This window comes from Artemia franciscana, unplaced genomic scaffold, assembly GCF_032884065.1.
Source record: "Artemia franciscana unplaced genomic scaffold, ASM3288406v1 Scaffold_832, whole genome shotgun sequence".
Lineage (NCBI taxonomy): Eukaryota > Metazoa > Arthropoda > Branchiopoda > Anostraca > Artemiidae > Artemia > Artemia franciscana.
In genome coordinates, this window is record NW_027068312.1 from 212,635 (window position 1) to 235,599 (window position 22,965).

General features: G+C 36.1%; 1 long non-coding RNA gene across 1 annotated transcript in view; it reads left to right on the forward strand.

The window, feature by feature from the left end:
* Positions 1-3,479: 3,479 nt before the first annotated feature.
* The window catches only part of LOC136043687 (uncharacterized), a 32,530-nt gene continuing 13,044 nt past the window's right edge, over positions 3,480-22,965 (forward strand). Inside the window, exon 1 of the long non-coding RNA XR_010621687.1 lies at positions 3,480-4,380. This is a non-coding gene — a long non-coding RNA (uncharacterized LOC136043687). The remainder of the gene's footprint in view (positions 4,381-22,965) is intronic.

The window sequence follows — 22,965 nt, forward strand, 5'->3', positions numbered from 1 at the left end:
ATGAATTTCAGCCCGATCGGACAACGTTAAAGGGGGGCTTGGGTTGACAGGTCGAAACTTTCGGCCAAATTTTCCCCATGAAGAAAACGTTGGAGGGGGATGAAATTTTGCAGGTTTCTTAGTTGGAGCTCGGGCTACGAAATGCATCCCTCCCCATCCTTCTGCGACCACTGGAACCGAAGATCGCTTAACATTGTCGTGTGTCGCCTCTTTATAGAGGCACGAGTGTGCCTCCTTGATAAATAAAAGTCCTGCGAAAATATGTGCACTGGCTCTACTCAGTGACGAAACTTAGGGAAAGTTAATTAGAGTTCGATGTTAAAACTGTGAGAGTACCTGAAAGTTTGGAGGCTAGAATGATTGGTGAGCAGGCAGGCTACGGTCTCGTAAACCCAAGATCTAAACACCTTAAATTTGTAGTTTCATTGGAAAATATTTTTTTTTGTATTTTCGCTTAAAAATTCAAAAAGAAACTACAAAGCTGCCATCCTCAGATTTTGAAAAATACATTTTGCCCACGCCCCCTCTTTACATTTTTGTGAATTGACGCCACTGTTCATAAGTCCTATCTTGAGCTATAATTAGGATTGTAAATTTTCCACCATATGCAAAATTGAGCAGGAAAAAGACTGAGACCAATGTGATGAAGAAAAGAATTGACCTTAGAGTATACTACCCACATTCCAAAATGCAGACAGTCTATGGTATACAATATCTTCAAGTACTTATTTTTACATTTCGTTTTCTTTGGTTTTAACATTCAACGTTTTTGGAGGTTGAGTTGGTAACTTTGATACAGGTTGTCCTACGATGAAAGTGCACAGAGTTAACGGACTGGGACTAAAAAGTACTATTCCTAGTGCTTCCCGTGGACTAAAAATAAAAAGTGAAATAAAAAGTGCTTCCCGTGGACTTTGCCTGGTACCGACGTCTATTGTACAAGATATAAGTTCACACCTTGCAATAGAGAATACGTCCACTAGGTGTACATTCGAAGGTATTCCTCTCTGAAGTACCTTCAATTGGCCCATTTTTACATTTAACTTAAATAGCATAGAGTCCAACTTCATGTCAGAACGAAGCCCACTCAAAATGGACGTTTTCAAAAAGTCATTAAACCCTGTTTACAAAAAGTTTTTGTTACTGTCCACTAGGCGTAAACCAGAAGATTTTTTCGTCTGAAGGACCTTCAAGGTGCTCACATTTTAAATTTAATTTCAATAACATTGGAGTCAAACTTTCAAAACCAAGAAAATTGAAAACGGAAAGAACCATATATTCTGTCTTTATTTTGGAATATAGACGAAAGATTCTAATTTCTCTTCTTTTCTTAATTATTTTCGTTTGTTTTACTTTCTCTTTGGCAGCTCAATTTTACATATGAAGGAAATATTCTACAGGGGCTTAGAACCATTTCATCCACCAGCAGTCGATAACCTGCACCTCTTTCGCCACATAATCATATTTGACCACTGTAGCTTCCTATATTACTTTTAAAATATTCATTGCGCCCAACATCTTTACTAATAAAACTCCATAGGTAAGTGAAGCTGTTCACTTGACTGATCTTCTCTTAACGCAAGATCATCTCTTCCCCTTCATTTATTCCCAGTCTTAGCAACTTAGTCATCTTAACATTAGTTTCTAAGCCTTTTGTTTTACCTTGAACTCTCAAAACAACATCCTCTCATCGCAACCGGGCACGACCTACTCTTCGTTTGGCCCTGGACGGTTGGCCGAAAAGGATAATCTGCAATCCGCAGAACGTGCCCTAGCCATTTAAACTTTTCTCCCATTATAGCTCTAGAGAGCAGGATGGAAACACACTTTTCACACAACATACTTTTTGAGATCCAAGTCAGAAATGAAACAATTGGTAGACAATTTCTTAGGAAAACATCTAGCAAATCTTCCTCTGTTCCTCAGAACCCCCATGCTTTAGAACCACACTTCACCACTTTCATCCCTGCAATTTACAATATTCTAATTTTTGTTTGCAGACTTCTCTTCCTATTCTTTCAAACTATTTTCTACTGTGAAAAAACACCCTGGGCCTTGGCTATTTTACTTTTAACTCCTCACTGTCCCCTTTATCGATTTTCTCGTTACCCAACATCACGTTTTCGTGTTCACCTATTCCTAGCCTTAACGACTTAGTCTTCTTAACATTAATTTTCAAACCTATTCTCGAACCCTGAACTCCCAAAACATCTAGAAGTTCATTTATTTTGATAACACTTTCATATAAGGCGCTTAAATCCTCAGCATAATCTAAGTCTGGGAGAGTTTTAGTTCCGCATTTAATTTCGCGCTCTCTCTTAGCTTTTCCTGTGATCCTTTGGGCCAAGCACACCGAGATGACCACCACATCCGTATAAATGAAGATAGAACGCAACCCTGATCAACCCTTGATTGAAGGCAAAACCAGCTGCTAACCTCATTTCCTACCTTAACTGCAGCAATATTATTCTGGTACATAGCACTAATCATTTCAATGTATTTATCTGGTATACCATACAAGGATAGGACCTTCGCTAAAGCTCTTCTATGAGTAGAAACGTGCGCTTGCTCACAATGTATAAAACTGCGGACTAAAGGGTTCTGACGACTAGCACTTCTCAATTTGTACCGTAGTATTTTTAAATATGTTGGTTAAATTGTTGAAGTCTATGAATAGGATTTTTGTAAAAGGGGAAGTACTTAGGGATTTTTAGGAAAACAGTAGGATATATAGCTAATGCCTTTATAATTGCCACAGTTACTCTTATCATCTTTCGTGTAGAGAGAGGTTTAATTAGAGTTTTCCTAAAATCACTTGGTACCTCCCCTTTTTCAAAAGTCCTACTGATTACCTAAATTGCAGCTTGGAGCCTTCTAAAGATTTTTTCTTTCAGAAAAAATCTTGAGTAACTCAAGAATCTTGAGTAACTGACAATCTTGAGTAACTTATATTTTTTCCTTTACAGATGTGCAAGGTCAGGATCTTTACCATCGTTAAACTTGTGTTTAACGATAGAACTTGTTCCATCGTTAACTTACTAACCACGTTAACTTGTGTCAACGTGGAATTAAGTATATTAAGATATGGAAAAAATGGTCGACCTCAAAATTGGCCGAGGGTTTTGAGTCCTACCTTGAATGGAATTAGTTATTCGGCACATCATAGCCATTATACTGACCAAAGTATTGCAAATTTTTTGGGTCTTTCTTTTAATGACCTTGGTGTATTTCAGCCCCTTCATATTAACCGTAAATCTTTAAATGAGTTTTTGTATGCAAAATGGTTTAATGAGTTTAAAAATTCCGTTAGCAATTGGCCGGCTAACTTTTTTGAAAATAAGGATGACCTCATCTCTGCATCAAAAATTCCCCCAAATAGTAGAATAACACAGCTTATCACAGGTCATAGTAGATTGCTTTATTTTTTAAATAGGATCGGAAAAGCTGACTCTCCATTATGCTTGTGCGGTCTAATGGAAACATGAAGTCATCTTCTATTTGATTGCCCTGTTTATTGTAGAGCACGTTTAGCAATGGAGTTCGAGTTAAGTGAATATGAAATAAGTGTGCCGTGTCCTTTATCGCTGATAATTAGAAATAATAGATTTCGGACTAGTGTAAACAGATTTTTATCCCGCACAAAGAGACTTGACTTTTAGTTAGTGTTTATGTTTTGCTTTAGATAGTGTGTACTCTTTTTCTCCCTTTTTCTTTTTGTAGTGTTTTTTTTTCTGCTTTTGTTTCTGTGAAATGCCTGTTTTCGGTTTAATCTCGAAATATAATATCTATCTATCTATCTAAGCCCATATCTAACAATGACCCCTAAGTTCAAATAGACAAAACACTGGAGACTGAATTCTTACAGCCTAGTTCATGAAAAATTTCTCAAGTTACATTCTTCCATCAAATTTGGCAATAAATTTTAAAAGCAAAATTAGAGTTTCTGCATTAAACCCTCAAATGTACAAACACAGGGTATGTTTGTCAGACAGGTGTCGCGTTTTTCAGGCCCTTTTCGTCCGTAACACGAATAAGCTGCTTTTATCGTTTGTGGCTGTCTGAACCTGCAACGAAGGATTTAAATTTCACTCAGAGTATCGGAAGATAAATTTCAAATGTCTTTTTATTTAGTCTTGGAAAACTTATTTGATTACCCTGTTTATTGTAGAGCACGTATAGCAATGGAGTTCGAGTTAATTGAATATGAAATAAGTGTGCCGTTTCCTTTATCGCTGATAATTAGAATTAATAGAGTTCGGACTAGTGTAAACAGATTTTTATCCCGCACAAAGAGACTTGACTTTTAGTTAGTGTTTATGTTTTGCTTTAGATAGTGTGTACTCTTTTTCTCCCTTTTTCTTTTTGTAGTGTTTTTGTTTTGTTTTTGTTTCTGTGAAATGCCTGTTTTCGGTTTAATCACGAAATAAAGTATCTATCTATCTATCTATCTATACCTACTGCTGAGCTAAAAATAGTGTTTTAATTTGTACATCAAATTAAAGGGTAATCCTATATTTTTTTCGCACAGAGATTTTGATTCAATGTGCATTGAGTGTAAATGGTAGAACTTGTACGAAAAAATAAAAAATGTTTTATTTTCGTGGTGGGAGGAAAAAAAATTGTCGCTAAATAGAATCTGTAAGCTGTAATTGTTGAAGTTTCCTGTAATTAGTATATTAAACATTAAACAATTATACATTAAACATTCAGTTCATTTTCAATAGTTTTTTTTTCAGTCACCTTGATTTTTATAGGGATTTTTTTCTTCTTTTTTTGTCAGTATTTTGGAAACTGAAGCACACTGTTTCAGACAAAACGACAAATAGTTTCATTCGTTACGGGCGAAAACTCAACCATTTTTGACGCCATTTTCGAGGGGCTTTTAGGATATTTTTTATGTCCATAAATTTTTTGTACTTTATTTTTGCGGAAACTAACACACTTTTTTGTTTGAAAACTAAGCTTAGCTAGTGATATCTCGCGCAGAGAGGATCCTAAATTTTTCGAATAACCCGGTAATGTAAAGCGACGAGAAACAAAAAAATTATTGCAAATAATTTTATGGCGGAATTGTACCATGCACGGAACAAGTGTTACAAGTGTGGTAGAAATGAGCCAAGTGTGCCAAGAGTAGCATAACTACCAAGCATGGCGGAACTGCACCAAGAGCGGCAAAACTGTTCGGCACACGTGGGGTTCCAATATGTCAAGCAGGTGGTGAAAACTGGCCACCCCTCATGGAATAGTTACGGTACAAGTTCAGCCACTTCAACGAAGAATTTAACATGAGTTTCATTTAGCCAATCAACTGCACTATCTAAGATATAAATATTAATAAGATGAAAGCTATTTTCCTTATAATAAGATTAGGGCATTAACATTATTTTGTGTTAGGGCGAGATGCACAAGATTTGGGAAAGAGACTTAATGATGCTTTAATTAAATACCAAAATTGAACGAATTGTACAAAAAACGTAAGAATTGTAGAACAAACTATAAAAATCAAAATATTAATCCCAAGTAACATAAAAGAAATTTATGAAAAACTAAAATTGTTTGTATTAAATGTATTTAATATACTTCAGACCAGATAAGAAACTTCATTATTTTTGCACATTGACGAAGAATGAGATAGAAATTTATGGAGGAAAAAAGAATTTTCCTTACCAACATTTTTAACACATTTTTTTTTATCAAACACGAAGATTTATCTATTCCAAATCAGACCAAATTATCTCTTCAAAATCACTGTTTTCATGCATAGAGTTCCAGGTAAATTCACTGTTTTCTCCCGATCCCTTCTGTGAATCTCTTTTTCTTGCTGTTCACTTCAACTAGACTCAACCTTCTTATTTTTCCTGTTTTTATTTCTTGAGACACGTTGAGTCCTTTGGCTGGTGGGCTGTTGTACATTTTACAGACACAGGCTCTCTGATTTCCATATTCCTTGCAACCCTTGAGTCTAAACATTTCAGGAGGTAAGGATTCATTCCAAAAGGCTTCCAGCTTTGGAAATATCTTTCCCAGTATTCTTTCGATCGGTGAACTGTAATTATTTCCCAATCGTCAATAGTTAAGTGGCATATCATCTTATCCAGTATCTCCAGTTGGCCATGTATCCGGGCGAAATACCTGTGATTTTCTTATAGCTGAAGACCTTCACTGGATGATTCAAGAAAAAAATTCTTTGATTTAAATTTTTTGACTGAACCATATCAAAAATGGTTTTGAACTCTGGTATATTATGGACAGTTTTTATCTCTATAGGTTTGCCATTAGGGAGCAATCCTTTTACAGATACAGCAAGATACTGATGTTGTGGATGCACCCTGAGTTCTATTTCATCTCCCTTTATGACTTTTCTAATTCTAAATCTAAGCCCTTTTTCATTAAGGCAGAGCAGAATCTAAGTCCCAAGTTTCGAATTTGCTTAGCAATTGGGGCAACTCTGGTGCTATTTTTTCTGGTTGCAATTATGTGGAAGTAACTATCAGTTATTCTCTCAGATCTTTCTACAACACAATTTTCATTTTTGGATTGGCCCTTGGTAATGTTGAACAAAAGCTTATACTGGCAAAATCCAATTTTAAATACTGGTCAGTATATTTTCGTATGGCCAAATTTATTTCATCAGAAGTCACGTCTGGCTTATTGCAATTTGATACATAGTCACGATCACCAACGTTAGAATTTCTATTTTTTAACTTAGCAACGTGTTTTCCTCCAAGAGCACTATAATAACTAGTCAAATTACGTTTAGATCTTACACGAAGTTTAGCCGTTTTATTGCAATATTTTTTTTGTTACGCTAGATGGACTAAGCCCAAAAATATTTTTCCAAACTAATTGATGCCATTTTGGACCTGAATTATAAGCAAGACTTACTCCATTAACTCTTGCATGGTATGACCTCGTTTAAACCGGCTTATTTGCTTTCCTTCGATGAATTTTGCAACAACTGACATGTAGCTTTCAGCTAAGTTTGTAGTTGCGTCATTTCAAAGCTGCTCTGCTTTTTGACACACAATATCAACCCCTCTCATAACATCTTCAAACACGTGCAGGGAAGAAGTATTCCACCGACCTTCTATTTTACCGTTCACGGTCAATTCAGCAATCTTAGGACAGCCAGAATCACATTTTGTATGGTTTCCGAAAACATGCTCCGGACCTCTTTTTTACTAGTTTTTCAATTCTTCCGTTCAGGCACGTACGCAGCAATTTTTGCGGGGGGGGGGCAAAACCTTCGAAACAGCAGAAATAAAATAGCACTTTGTTTATTTAGTAACTAAATAAATGCAAAAAGCACGTATAACGGATAATACAGATTAACTTTAATCTGTAGTATTGTAGCCGATGGGGGGAAGAAGACTGAAGCCTCAAAAGCCGGTTTTAGGCTCAGGTTATGTTCATAGCGATTTAGAACTAGTGATTAATCTTTTATATCCCACTGAAAGGAAGATTTTAGGGTTAACAGTGCAATATGGGAGCTGTGTGGGGTAGTTCTTCTACTGCGAAAACGTCGATTTTAACAAAAAATGATAGTTTCCAAAATTGATCCATTAAAAGCTGTACTTTATCCTCAAAAGGGGGGATAAACGCCTTAATATCAAGGATAGTTCTATTTTTCTGTGGAAAGCAAACTCTCTTTACAAAATAGCAAACAAAATAAAAATAACAGTACAATCGCTAATTACTTCAAAGAGGGTAAAAATTTAGACAAAAAATAGGTTAATAATTGAACAGTGATTTGATCGGATAATTGCATGCTGTAAAACAAAAAAAAAGGGCTTCACACATGTACCTAGATTCTTAATAAATGTCATACTTTTGCCATAAATCCCAAGAAACCATGGGAAAATTAAACATTTCATAAAATTTCAGGGGGGGGGGGTCTCGAAGACCTCCCCCCCCCCCCCTGCAGACGTGCCAGCTTCCGCTGTTCCATTATTTTCAGAATTTATTTTTATCGCACCCCTTAAGATTTGTGTCAGTTGCTGGATAATTTCTCTGGGAAGAAGTTTTGTGTACAAACCTTTTTTTATTTTTGCACAAATTATATAGATGGGTTATGTAATTTTTTGATGTGATGTGTACATTCATGTTTCCGTATGTTGGAACCGTAGGAAACACTTTGTTTTAGCTTATAAGAACACTAGAATTGCCGTCACCGATAAAAAAAAAACTGTAATCCTTGCATCTCCTCACTGGAACGAAAGCCTTCAACTAGAATATCTGCTTCCATAATTTCCGTTATAATTCAGAAAGCATAAATGATCTTTGGGTATTACTTTGGCGTTTGCAGAAGAAAAACATATAGAACAGTATTTATTTTTTATGCCAATATATAACAGTTTTTTCGTAAATGTATCTATGCTAACTGCCACACATCCTTTGGCCGAATAATCATGTGCTTTGCTACGCTTATTCCAGCCTCCATCACATACCACCTTTGTCCAGTATAAGCCGTCCTTATACCTATACCTAATGCCAGTCCTTATACCTAATGCCGGTCGGGAATTAAAATAAGAGCTCTGACACACAATGTCCTTCTAAATATCAAAATTCATTAAGATTCGATCACCCACTCGTAAGTTAAAAATACCTCATTTTTTCTAATTTTTCCGAATTAACACCCCCCCCCCCCAACTCCCCTAAAGAGAGTGGATCCATTCCAATTATGTCGATCACGTATCTAGAACTTTTGCTTATTCTTCCCATCAAGTTCTATGCTGATCTCTCCACTCCAAGTGTTTTCCAAGATTTCCAATTTCCAAGATTTATGTTTCCCCCCTCAAATCCCCTATGTCCCCTGATCTGATTCAAATGAAAATGAACCATATGAGACATAATATCTTTCTATATATCAAGTTAAATTAAGATCTGATCACCCATTTGTAAAATGAAGAAACCTCGATTTTCACGTTTTCCAAGATTTCCAGTTGCCCCCTCAAACTCACCCAAATGTCATCGGATCTGGTGGTGATTTAAAATAAGATCTCTGAAGCACAATATCCTTCTAAATATCAAATTTCATTAAGCTCTGATCAACCGTTCGAAGTTACAAATCCCTCATGTTTTCTAATTTTTCTCAATTACCCCCACCCCCTAACTCCCCCAAAGAGTGTGGATCAGATCCGGTTGTATCAGTCAACTATCTTTGACCTGTGATTATTCTTCCCACCAAGTTTCATTCCGATCTCTGCACTCTTAAGCGTTTTCCAAGATTTCTGGTTCTCCCTCCCCCCAACTTCCCCCAATAACAGTGGATCCAGTCGAGAATTAAAACAAGAGATCTGAGTTAAGACGTCCTTCTAAATATGAAATTTCATTAAGATCTGATCACTCCTTCGTAAGTTAAAAATACCAAATTTTTTCTAACTTTTCAGAATTAACCTCCCCCCCCCCCCAACTCCCCCAATGAGAGAAGATCCGTTCCAGTTATGTTAATCACGTATTTAGAACTTGTGCTTATGTTTATCACAAAGTTTCATCCCAATCCCTCCACTCTAAGTGTTTCCTAAGATTTTAGGTTTCCCCCTCCACCCACCCACCCCCAGTGTCACCAGATCCGGTTGGGATTTAAAATAATAGCTCTGAGACACGATATATTTCTAAATTTCAAATTTCATTAGGATCTGATCACCCGTTCGTAAGTTAAAAATACCTCCTTTTTTCTATTTTTTTGTCGAATTAACCGTTGGTACCGAGTGCCATAAAAAATGAAAAGAACCATAGAAAAAAAAACAGTTGCTGATAAACCAACCATTTGTGAAACATAGACACATAAGAGAAATACAGGTAATTATTAATTCTTTCCTCTTAATTTTGGGTTTTCTCCTTTGAAAAACAACAAGTGTGATGAAACATCGAAGCAATTTATCAATGACATAGCCAACTGCTATTACTACTAATAGCTCACTGCATCAGTAAACCACCCAAGGCCAACACAGCCGCCCCCCCCCCCCCTTTATCCCAATCTGTTCAGATTGGTATAAGTTCAGATTGTTCAGATTGGGTAAGACGACCGGTACTCGGTCACGTTGTTCACTCTTCACACTTTTTGACATTCAATCTACTATAACTACTTTATTATACCAGCTAGAAATTTGATTTTTTTCACAATTAAAATTGTCTCTGTTTTCTGGACAAGTAGGTCATTAATTTGAATAGTTTTGCTTATACAGCGCTACATGTTTTCGAATTTAGCAAAAGCTATCAGTTCAGCTAATACTCGGTCAGATGTTTCTCCTATTGACAAAGATATTACGCAATAATACACAATCTCAGTCAGAGCCTTCCTTTTTCTTGGTCACTTCGAAAAAAACCTGTTTAGACATTCTTTGCTGAGATCTATGACTCAGACACTTTGTCCTGTTATTAGACATTTTAATGTTTTGAAATTTGTTATTTCAAATTGTATTTTCAGAGCAAAAATAGTGGATCCAGGATTTTCTTTGGAGGGGCGCATAATAGGTGCTTTGATAAACTTGCAAACAAAGAAATACCCGTAATTAAAAGGGGAACCTTGACAATTATGCATCATAGATAGGTAGTGGAAATGGTCTAAAGTGGTAACGAGTTTGGCCTTTATTTTAATACAACCGGTTATAATATAAACCGTTCAAACTGCTCAATGCATCAGCTCTTTGTCTCAATACATATCAATTTTTAAAAGGTTAAATATTTTTGGATAAATTTAAGAAATATGTTATTTTAAATTGGATTTTCAGAGAGAAAACAGTGGATCCAGGATTTTCTTTGGGGGGGGGGCATAATAGGTGCTTTGATAAACTTGCAAACAAAGAAATACCCGTAATTAAAAGGGGAACCTTGACAATTATGCATCATAGATAGGTAGTGGAAATGGTCTAAAGTGGTAACGAGTTTGGCCTTTATTTTAATACAACCGGTTATAATATAAACCATTCAAACTGCTCAATGCATCAGCTCTTTGTCTCAATACATATCAATTTTTAAAAGGTTAAATATTTTTGGATAAATTTAAGAAATATGTTATTTTAAATTGGATTTTCAGAGAGAAAATAGTGGATTCAGGAATTTTTTTTGGGGCGGGGGCGCATAATAGGCTGCTTGGATAAACTTGCAATTGGATAAACAAAGAAAGGTACTACCCAAAGAAATACCCTCAATTTAAAGGGAGCCTCAACAATTATGCGTCGTGGTAGGCAGTGGAAATGGTCGTAAATTTAATCTAAAATCTGGTGAGGGATTAAGTTCAAATAAATCTGTTGAAAGTAAGATGGTATAAAAATGTTGATACAAAAAATTAGTGAAAAAGTTATTATGCAATAATACATATTCTCGTCCTGTTAGTCCCTGCTGTTATTTTGGCTATGACTCAGGCTCTTTGTCTTGTTATTAAATAAATAAAAACAAGTTTTTTGAAATTAAAGTAAGGAGCGACAGTAAAACTTAAAACGCTTTTCCTCCTCGACGCCCCGCTCTTTGCGCTAAAGTTTTTTCATTGTTCTAAAAAGTAGAAATGCGAGAAAGAATCAAACTTTAGCGCAAGGAGCGGGGTGTCGAGGAGGAAAAGCCCCTTTCATATACGGAGTAATTTTTTTTCGTTTTAAGTTTTAATGTCGCTCCTTACTTTCATTTCAAAAAACTTGTTTTTTTTTCAATTAATTTCTGAAAGTCTTTGAATTGATGCATGTCTGATTTTGGCTCTCCATACATAAATTATTAAAATGAAATTTGCAAATCAATTTTTTTTTGCTAAATGGCTTTCTCTTAGTTTTGATCAGCCGATTTTGAGAAATGAGGGGTGAGGAAGGAGGCCTAGTTGCCCTCCAATTTTTCGGTTACTTAAAAAGGCAACTAGAACTTTTAATTTTTAACGAAAGTTTTTATTAGTAAAAAATATACGTAACTTAAGAATTAACTTACGTAACAAACTTTTATATTCTTATTTTTTGATTATTTATATGAAGGAGTTTGTCCCCTCGTTAATACCTCGCTCTTCACACTAAATCTTAAGTTTTGTCCCAATTCTTTAGGAATGGCCCCTGAATCAGAAAGGCCGTAGAATAAATAGTTGAAATTACTAAAAATAATTTAGCATAAAGAGCAAAGTATTTATCTCCTACTAAGTACCTTGCTCTTTGTGCTAAAGTATTTTTAGAGCCCCTCATATGCGTAATAATCTCTGTTCGTTTTAAGTTTAATGCTTCTCCTTACTTTCAATTGAAAAAACTTTTTCATGTTTATGTTTTCATTGTTGTTGTTTTTTTTAATAGTAATGCTAGAAAATAATGCGCCATTCTCATTGAATTTCTCTTCCCCAATGAAATATTCCTCCAAGGAAAGATCCTCCTATATAGCCCCCTCCCCTGAACCCCGAACCCAAACCAAAAAATTCCCCTGAAAATGTTGGCACACTTCCCAATAACCATTACTGTATGTAAACATTGGTCAAAGTTTTTAACTTTTAGCCCCTCCCCAAAGACGTAGATATGGTAAGTCATCCCCAAAGACATAGTTATTATGGTTTTCGACTATGCGGAACAAAATGGCTATCTCAAAATTTTTATCCGTTGACTTTGGGAAAAAAATGAGCGTGGAAGGGGGCCTAGGTGCCCTTCAATTTTTTGGTCACTTAAAAGGGCACTAGAACTTTTCATTTCCGTTAGAATGAGCCCTCTTGCAACACTCTAGGACCACTTGGTCAATACGATGACCCCTGGGAAAAAAAACAAAAAAACGAACAAACAAACAAACACGCACCCGTGATTTGTCTTCTGGCAAAAAATACGAAATCCCACATTTTTGTAGATTGGACCTTGAAATTTTTTCTATAGGGTTCTCTGATACTCTGAATGCGATGGTGTGATTTTCGTTAAGATCTTATGACTTTTAGGGGGTGTTTCCCCCTATTTTCCAAAATAAGGCAAATTTTCTCAGGCTCGTAACTTTTGATAACAAAGACTAAATTTGACGAAACTTGTATATTTAAAATCAGCATAAAAATCCTATTCTTTTGCTATATCTTTTAGCATCGAAATTCCGTTTTTTAGAATTTCGTTTACTATTGAGCCGGGTCGCTCCTTACTACAGTTCATTACCACGAACTGTTTGATTAGACATTTTAATGTCTTGAAATTTGCTATTTAAAATTGGATTTTCAGAGAGAAAATAGTGGATCCAGGATTTTATTTGGAGGGGGGCGCATAATAGGTTGCTCGGATAAACTTGCAAACAAAGAAATACCTGCTAATTTAAAGAGAACCTCGACAATTATGCGTCGTAGGTAGGTAGTGGAAATGGTCTAAAGTGCTAAAGAGTTTTGCCTTTATTTTAATGTTTTAGGATGAACAGAGGAGGTGATATGCCATATAATGCAGAGCTTTAATTGGATGAAAATGGGCAGTAAAGTGGCCACTATTTCTCACAATATTCCAAAACTAATAATTCATATTAACAATAATAATAACAAATAATAAGAAAATTAATAATTTTTGTGCTTCTCATACATTTACTTTCTATTATACAAATCCCCTAAAAAACAACTAGGCTATGTTGGAAAAGCAACCCCTCTTCGCAAAAAAAAAGCAAACCCAAAAAACCAAAACAGACTGCCAAAAAAGTAATGATAGGCCTATCAATTTCTTTGCATCAGTGCCATAGCAAGACTCGAAAACAAATTTTTGACATTAAAAAGAAGTAAATATTTTGCTTTTCAATCTTGTTGTGACACAATCCGGAAATATCATTTTGACAGCCTAAAGAAGTTAGGATTTTAAATTTCTCCTCCTTGTTATTACGAAATGAAGATTTTCGCGTCGCAGTTGTCTTCTGCGATAATATGGACAGATTCCGTTGATAAACCTAAATTTAATTACATAATTTTGGCAGTATGCAACATTAGTAAAATGTAACAAAGACCGCACAAAGTGACTAAAATCTTTTTTCAAACTGGTTTGCGAAAAAAAAACAGTCTTAAATTAAAAAATTTATGAAAAACAACTATTAAAAATCAATAATAAAGAAAAATTACTTTCGTCCGGACCCAAACAAGAGCAAGCAGTCCCAACCACAAATACAACGGTATGTCAAGGGGTGGGGGAGGGAGGGGGGTTGCGCCCCCTGCCCTCCTTGGATCTGCCCCTGTTCTGATTGAAAGATCTAGCTGTCATTTGAAGACTTGGCTGCTTTGAGGTGAAGACGCTTACATGAGTGAATTTCAGATGCTTAAAACAAATTTAACATATCTTAAAACCATATAACAAATATATCTACACAAATTTAGGAAACATCCATTTCGGCCGAGTCACGACGTAGGCAATAATGCTAATTCAGCCACATCAAGGAATTCTGATCACCTGCCAATGATCTATCTTGAAGATGCAATTAAAGAGATTAAACGAGAAATAAAACCTAGTAAGAGCTGGGTCGACAACTTATGGTTGATAAGTTATCTTCCTTTTAATTTTTAAAACTTAAAAAGAAAAGAAAATATTCTGTATATGAAAGGGATTGTCCCTGCCTCATCGCCCTGCTCTTTACAGCAAAACTTCGTATAAGAATTCTAGCAAATTCCCCTGGTGTTAAATTTCTCATGAAAAATTTACCCCCTAAAAAACTTCCCTCTCATTGGAAATTCTCCCGGTGAAAAATTTTACTAGCAGAAAATCTCCCCCACTCAAAAAAAGTATGTATATTTCCCTATAATAGGCTGCGTAAGCAACGGGCAAATCTTATAACTTAGACCTATTCTCAGGAGGATCGTGGTATTAAGGTAAAACTTCGTATAAGAATTCTAGCAAATTCCCCTGGTGTTAAATTTCTCATGAAAAATTTACCCCCTAAAAAACTTCCCTCTCATTGGAAATTCTCCCCGTGAAAAATTTTACTAGTAGAAAATCTCCCCTACTCAAAAAATGTATGTACACTTCCTTATAATAGGCTGCGTAAACAACGGGCAAATCTTATAACTTAGCCCTATTCTCAGGAAGATCGTGGTATTAAGGTAAAACTTCGTATAAGAATTCTAACAAATTCCCCTGGTGTAAAATTTCTCATGAGTAATTTACCATCCCCCCTAGAAACTTACCTCCCATGGGAAATTCTCCCAGTGAAAAATTTCACTTCCAGAAATTCTCACCCACTAAAAAAATTTATGTGTACTTCCCTATAATAGGCTACGTAAGCAACGGGCAAATTTTATAACTTAGACCTATTCCCAGAAGGATCGTGGTATCTCGAAAGGTATAATTGTTCGGCCTTTCAACTATTCTGAACAAAATGATACTTCTACCACAAACAAATTACCGCAGCACCAAGCCGCCTGAGGCCAACACGGCTAAGCTCAGTCCTCTTCCATCCCAATCTATTCAAAGCTTCCCTCTTTACACTCTCCCAGAAAATTCCCATTTCATTTCATCAAAGAAAGCTTTCTTTATGAAATCCTCCCACCCCAACCGTGGATAACCAGCTTTCTGTATAGCCCTAGACGGCTGGCCAAAAAGGACAATCGTCGGTAATCTGTCATCCTTCTTCCGCAAAGCGTGCCCTAGCCATCTTAACCTTTCTCTCATTAGAGCCATAGAAAGCAGGATGCTATCTCAAAATTTTGATTGGACCATTCAGATAAAAAAAATTCTAGTTGTGGATTCCTTCCAGAATTCTTTTTGCATAGGCTACGATTCCACCTAAAAAATAGCCAGCTCCTTTAGCATACTTATATTTGAAGGAAGACCTGTTTTCACTTCAGTTGTGATCCTTTTTAAGACCACAGAGGATCCCAACGTGCAGCAAATATTGTCGGAAAATCCCCCCCCCCGATGAAAATATTATCCCATATAAATTTTCTCTATTTGAATTTTTGTTAAGAACTTGAATGTTTGGGTTTTTCAGCCATAGGGTAAATACCCCCCCCCCGAACAAAAAATAGAATCATTGTTTAAACACTTTCAGAAATGCTTAGGCCTATTACCCTTTTCATAAAAAGAAAGCAATATGGAGCAACCTCCCTCACGTAATAGGCTAATTTATGTTCGTTTTAAATTATAATGAACCCTTGACGAGAAAGATAAGACCGGAAGGACAAGAATTTGAAGTTGGGTTTTCTTGTTTTGATGTGTGTTCGAATATTCGATAACAACCGTGAGAAGGTTGTGATTTATTGGATGCCCTTGGGGTTTTAATATAAACTTATCTATCTATCTATCTATGCAATATCCAATAGGTCATTGGATCTCAAATTATAATTTAAAAGTCTATTGAATTTTCAGTCGAAGCGCTTTATCTAAGTTAATGAGCTTTAGAAAAACAAATTTGTGTCCCTGTGTAATCTATACAGCCTAAAAAGAAACTTGGTTTTGTTTATTTTAATTTTCGTACCATTTAATGCTTGCTGGGGGGAGGGTTTGCAAAAAGAAACCTTAAAAAACTATGTTTATGCATTTTAATACGTCTTTGTGTTGGAGAAACGTTTTTTGGGGGAGGAGGGGTCTAATCCCTTCATCGTGGTTTCTGGATTCCGTATATGAAAGGGGCTGTCCCCTCCTCAACACCCCCACTCTTTACGCTAAAGTTTGACTCTTTGTCACAGTTTTACCATTTAAAACAATAGAAAACTTTAGCGTAAAGAGCGGGTGTTGAGGAGGGGATAGCCCCTTTCATATACGGAATCAATTCTGTTTAGTTATAGTTTTAAGTTTTAATGTCACTCCTTCCTTACTTTCAGAGAAAAAACCTTTTTTTCAATTTAATTTCTATACACATTTGAATTAATGCAGGTTTTGATTTTGGCTCATCATCCATGAATAATTAAAATAAAATTCGAATTTTTTATGGCAATTGGTATTAAACAAGTGACATATAGCAATCGCAAATTCTGTCGGTCCCGGTTTTGCTACTTTAGGAACTTCCAGGTAAGCTAGGACGATGAAATTTAGCAGGCGTATCAGGGACCGGACCAGATTAAATTAGAAATAGTCTTTTTTCCGATTTGACCATCTGGGGGGGGGGGGGGTAGGCGGCCGGTTAATTCGAAAAAAATAGAAAAAATGAAGTATTTTTAACTTACGAACAGTTGATCAGATCTTAATGAAATTTGATGTTTGGAAGGATATCGCGTCTCAGGGCTATTAATTTAAATCCCAACCTGATTTGGGGGATCACCGAAAATTGGGGGGATCGGGAGGGGGATACCTAAAATCTTGGAAATCACTTAGTAATGGGATCGGGATGAAACTTGGTGGGAAAAATAAGCACAAGTCCTAGATACATGATTGACCTAACCAGAATGGATCCGCTCTCTTTGGGTTAGTTGGGGGGGGGTTAAATCTGAAAAATTAGAAAAATGAGGTATTTTTAACTTACGAACGGGTGATCGGATCTTAATGAAATTTGATATTTAGAAGGATTTTGTGTCTCAAAGCTCTTATTTTAAATCCTGACCGGATCTGGTGACATTGGGGGGGTTGGGGGAAATCTAAAATCATAGAAAACGCTTAGATTGGAGGGATCGGGTTGAAACCTGGTGGGAGAAATAAGCAGAAGTCTTAGATACGTGATTGAAAAAATTGGAACGGATCCACTCTATTGGGGGGGGGGGGTAGTTCTGAAAAACTAGAAGAAATGACGTATTTTAACTTACGAAGGAGTGATCAGATCTTCATGAAACTTCATATATTGAAGGACCTCGTAACTCAGATCTCTTATTTAAATCTCAACTGGATCCATCGTCATTGGAGGGGGACCAGAAATCTTAGAAAATACTTAAAGAGGAGAGATAAGGATGAAACTGGATGGGAAGAATAAAAACCAGACTGGATCTGCTCTCTTTGGTGGAGATGGGGGGTAATTTCAAAAAATGATGTATTTGTAACTTACGAACAGGTCACCAGATCTTAATGAAATTTGATATTTAGAAAGATCTTGTGCTTTAAAGCTCTAAATTTAAATTCCGACCAGATCAAGTGACATTTGAGGGAGTTGGAGGGGGAAACTGGAATTCTTGGAAAACGTTAAAATTTGGGTATTTTTATCTTATGAATAGGTGATCGGATCTTAATGAAACTTGATATATATATATAGAAGAATTGTATGTCTCAGATGCTCCATTTTCAACTCGAATTGGATCCGGGGACATAGGGGGTTGGATGAGGGAAACATAAATCTTGGAAAACGCTTAGAGTGGAGAGATCGGGATGAAACTTGATGGGAAGAGTAAGCTTAAGTTAATTGACATTAATTGAAGAGTAATTGACATAATTGGAATGGATCCGTTCTCTTTGGAGGAGCTGGGGGGGTGTTAATTTGGAAAAATTAGAAAAATTGAGGTATTTTTAACTTAAGAACGGGTGACCGGATCTTAATGAAATTTGATATCTAGAAGGAAATCATGTCTTAGAGCTCTTATTTTAAATCCCGAGCCAATCAGTTGACATTGGGGGGGGAGTTGGAGGGGGAAATCTTGGAAAACGCTTGGAGTGGAGGAATCGGGATAAAGCTTGGTGGATAGAATAAGCAAATGTCCTTGATACGTGATTGACGTAACCGTACTGGATTCGCTCTCTTTGGGGGAGTTGGGAGGAGGGGTTCAGTGATTTGGCGAGTTTGGTGCTTCTGGACGTGCTAGGACGATGAAAATTGGTTGGCTTGTCAGGGAGCTGCACGAATTAACTTGATAAAGTCGTTTTCCCAAGTTCGACTGTCTGGGGGCTAAAGGGAGAGGAAAAATTAGAAAAAAATGAAGTATTTATAACTTATGAATGGGTGATCGGATCTTAATGAATTTTGATGTTTAGAAGGACCTCGTGACTCAGAGCTCTTATTTTAAATCCTGACCGGCATTAAGTCTCTGATTTTCCTTTTAAATCAATCTATTGATTCTTAGAATTTTTTAGAGCTCTTACCATATCAGGTCTTGGCTCTTAGCTCTTCTTGCCTCGTCACAACTGCTATATGAGCTCTTAGCTCTTGTTTTTGTGGCTAATTTGTTTTTTCAAACTTTTGATCAGACGATTTTGATCAAAAAGGGTGGGGGAGGTGGCCTAGATTCCCTCCGAATTTTTTTTGGTTACTTAAAAAGTAACCAAAAATGTTTTTTTTAAATAATGCTGTAAAATCCAGCACCTCTTCATGAAAATGCTCTTCCCTGTGGTAAATTAACCCATAGAAACATCCTCTCACGTATCCCACTTCCCCTGACCATAAAATTTTTTATACATTAAACGTTGGATCTCACACGTTTTATGCTTTAAACGTCTTTTTGTGTTGGAGAAATTTTTGGAGGGAGGGGACTAATTCCTTAATCCTGATTCCTGGATTTGGTCTTCTTTATTTTCTCCTGAAATGTTTTTCTAACTTGTAAAAATTAATAGAAAAATATACATATATATATATATATTTATAAATATATATATATATATATATATATATATATATATATATATATATATATATATATATATATATATATATATATATATATATATATATATATATATATATATATATATCGGATTTTCCGATTTTCAGATTTCTCGAAAATATTTGTCGCACGTTGGGATCCCTCATGATCTTAAAAAGGATCACAACTTAAGTGAAAATAGATCTTTCTTCAAATATAAGTATGCTACAAGAGTAGCCTATGTTTGAGTTGGAATCGTAGCCTATGCAAAAAAAAAACATCTGGAAGGAATCAACAGCTAGAATTTTTTTTATCAGAATGTTCCAATCCAAAATTTGAGATAGTATCCTGCTTTCTATGGCTGTAATGAGAGAAAGGTCAAGATGGCTAGGGCACGCTTTGTGGAAAAAAGATGAATTATTACCAAATACAGTCCTTTTTGGCTGGCCGTCTAGGGCTAAACAGAAAGCTGGTCATCTGCGGTTGGGGTGGGGGGATTTTATGAAGAAATATGGGGATTCATGGGGAATATGGGGAGGATTTATATATATATATATATATATATATATATATATATATATATATATATATTTATTTATATATATATATATATATATATATATATATATATATATATATATATATATATATATATCAGGCACGTACGCAGGAATTATTTTTTTCGGGGGGTGGGAACCTTCGAAACAGCAGATATAAAGTAAAATTTTTTTATTTAGTAATGCAAAAAGCACGTATATCGGAAAATACAGATTAACTTTAATTTGTAGTATTGTAGCGGATGGGGGGAAGAAGACTGAAGCCTCAAAAGTACGTTTTAGGCTCAGGTTGTGTTCATAGCGATTTAGAACCAGTGATTAATCTATTATATCCCACTGAAAGGGAAATTTTAGGGTTAACAGTGCGATATGGGTGCTACAGGGGGTAGTTCTTCCATTGCAAAAACGTAGATTTTAATGAAAAATGATAGTTTCCAAAATTGATCCATAAAAGCTGTACTTTTTACTGAAAAGGGGGGATAAACGCCCTAGTATCAAGGATAATTCTATTTTGCCGTGGAAAGCAAACTCTATTTACAAAAAAAAACAACAACAGTACAATTGCTTATTACTTCAAAGAGGGTAAAAAGTAAGACAGAAAACGGATTAATAATTGGGCAGTGACTTGACCAGATAATTGCATGCTGTAAAATCCCCCAAAAAAGGCTTCACAAATGTATCTAATTCTTAATAAACGTCCTATTTTTGCCAGATTTCCCAAGAAACCATTGGGAAATTAAAAATTTCACAAAATTTCAGGGCTCCCCCCTGCGTACGTGCCATATATATATATATATATATATATATATATATATATATATATATATATATATATATATATATATATATATATACATATGTTCGTTTTAAATTATAATAATATGAAAAAAACTTCGTTTTCTTAAAGAGTTAAAGAGGCTGTGTCCCAAAGTCGAACCTTAAAACGTACAGGAATTAGAAGAGGCAGTTGGGGGGCTGCCGCCCCCCAAACCCCCAGCTTTTAAAGACTCTTTTGTACAGTTTTTTTTTTTGGGGGGGGGACTTCATTGTTACTAATTACTAGTTTCGGCGCAATGGTTCTCCTGTCCTCTTGTGTTTAACATTTTTCGAAGTTATTCCATTATTCATTCATTTCAATTTTTTGTTAATTAAAAGAGGGCCTTTCCGAAGCCAAGAGCTGGGGGTTAGCAAAAAAAACAAAAAACCTGTACAAAAGAGTCTTTAAAAGCTGGGGGTTTGGGGGGTGGCAGCCCCCCAACTGCCTCTTCTAATTCCTGTACGTTTTAAGGTTCGACTTTGGGACACAGCCTCTTTAACTCTTTAAGAAAACGAAGTTTTTTTCATATTATTTCTGTAAGTTTTTCTACAATCCATGGTGGATGTAATTTAATAATTCCTGTACTCCTCGTACAGGAATTAGGAGAGGAGCTTGGGTGGCTGCCGCCCCCCCCCGCTTTTAAATCATTGTATAAAATAGCAAAAAAATAGATAGAATGACCGAAATGTTTCTTTTGCTCATAAGAAGCTAATATTCTGTTATCTCTCAAATGATAAGCTGTCCAGGTGTTATCAAAATTTTTTTGATGTTGTGAAAAAAAACCGCCCGTAAGGGACTTGAACCCTTGACCCGTGGATTAAAAGTCTCACGCTCTACCAACTGAGCTAATAACTTGCATGTGTGTAAATATAACTTCTCAATAGCTTTTAAAAATTTCAAATTAACATGGGCTCTTATGGAGAGAAATCCGTTAATTAAATAGCTAATGGGTGGTTTCTGGAAAACAGGGAAGGAGTTATCGGATCGAGCTGAAATTTCGCGGATAAGCTCCTTGGCCGTAGGGGACCTTAACTTGTGAATTTCAGCCCGATCGGACAACGTTAAAAGGGGTGGGGGGGTTGGAGGGTCGAAACTTTCGGGGGGTTAAGATTTTCCTACGAAACTTTCATGGGCACTTACTCGGAGAATTCCGCATCGAATGAGTCTTCGTACACCCAGATCCGATGTCGGATGTGACCTGTAGGCGTCTAGGAAAAAAAAGTAAATGAATTTTAAGTGGCTATGCGTGGTTTCTGGAAAACAGGGAAGGAGTTATCGGATCAAGCTGAAATTTCGCGGATACGCTCCTGGGCCCTAGGGGACCTCAACATATGAATTTCAGCCCGATCGGACAACGTTAAAGGGGGGCTTGGGTTGACAGGTCGAAACTTTCGGCCAAATTTTCCCCATGAAGAAAACGTTGGAGGGGGATGAAATTTTGCAGGTTTCTTAGTTGGAGCTCGGGCTACGAAATGCATCCCTCCCCATCCGTCTGTGACCACAGGAACCGAAGATCGCTTAACATTGTCGTGTGTCGCCTCTTTATAGAGGCACGAGTGTGCCTCCTTGATGTTGGTCCTCATATTCTTTTGAATATTGATTTGTTCGTCCCCTTTCAAGTTTATGTTTAAATTACAAACATTAAATTATGTTAGTTACTCAGTCAACTCTAACATTAAAAAAAGATTGTTTTCAGTTGCTAGCCAGCTAAACAAATGAATTTCCAGTAACCTTTAAGGAAATGACAACAAGCTACTGTTGTCTTTTCATGTGTCATTATTTGGTTCCTTGTTGGTTTTAAAATATTCAATAGCATATCACCCGCGAGGCGATTAGTTATCTGATTGTTTCGTACTTAGAAAGGGAGATGATTTACAACAGTGCATTTTAATGTCAAAACATCCCAGCTCTCATTGAACCGTCAGATAAATAAATAGGGTAATTAACTTAAGTGAAAACAGATCTTTCTTCAAATATAAGTAGGCTATTTTTGAGGTGGATTCGTAGCCTATGCAAAAAAATCTGGAAGGAATCCACATCTAGAATTCTTTTATCAGAATGGTCCAATCAAAATTTTGAGATAGCATCCTGCTTTCTATGGCTCTAATGAGAGAAAGGTTAAGATGGCTAGGGCACGCTTTGCGGAAGAAGGATGACAGATTACCGACGATTGTCCTTTTTGACCAGCGGTCTAGGGCTAAACAGAA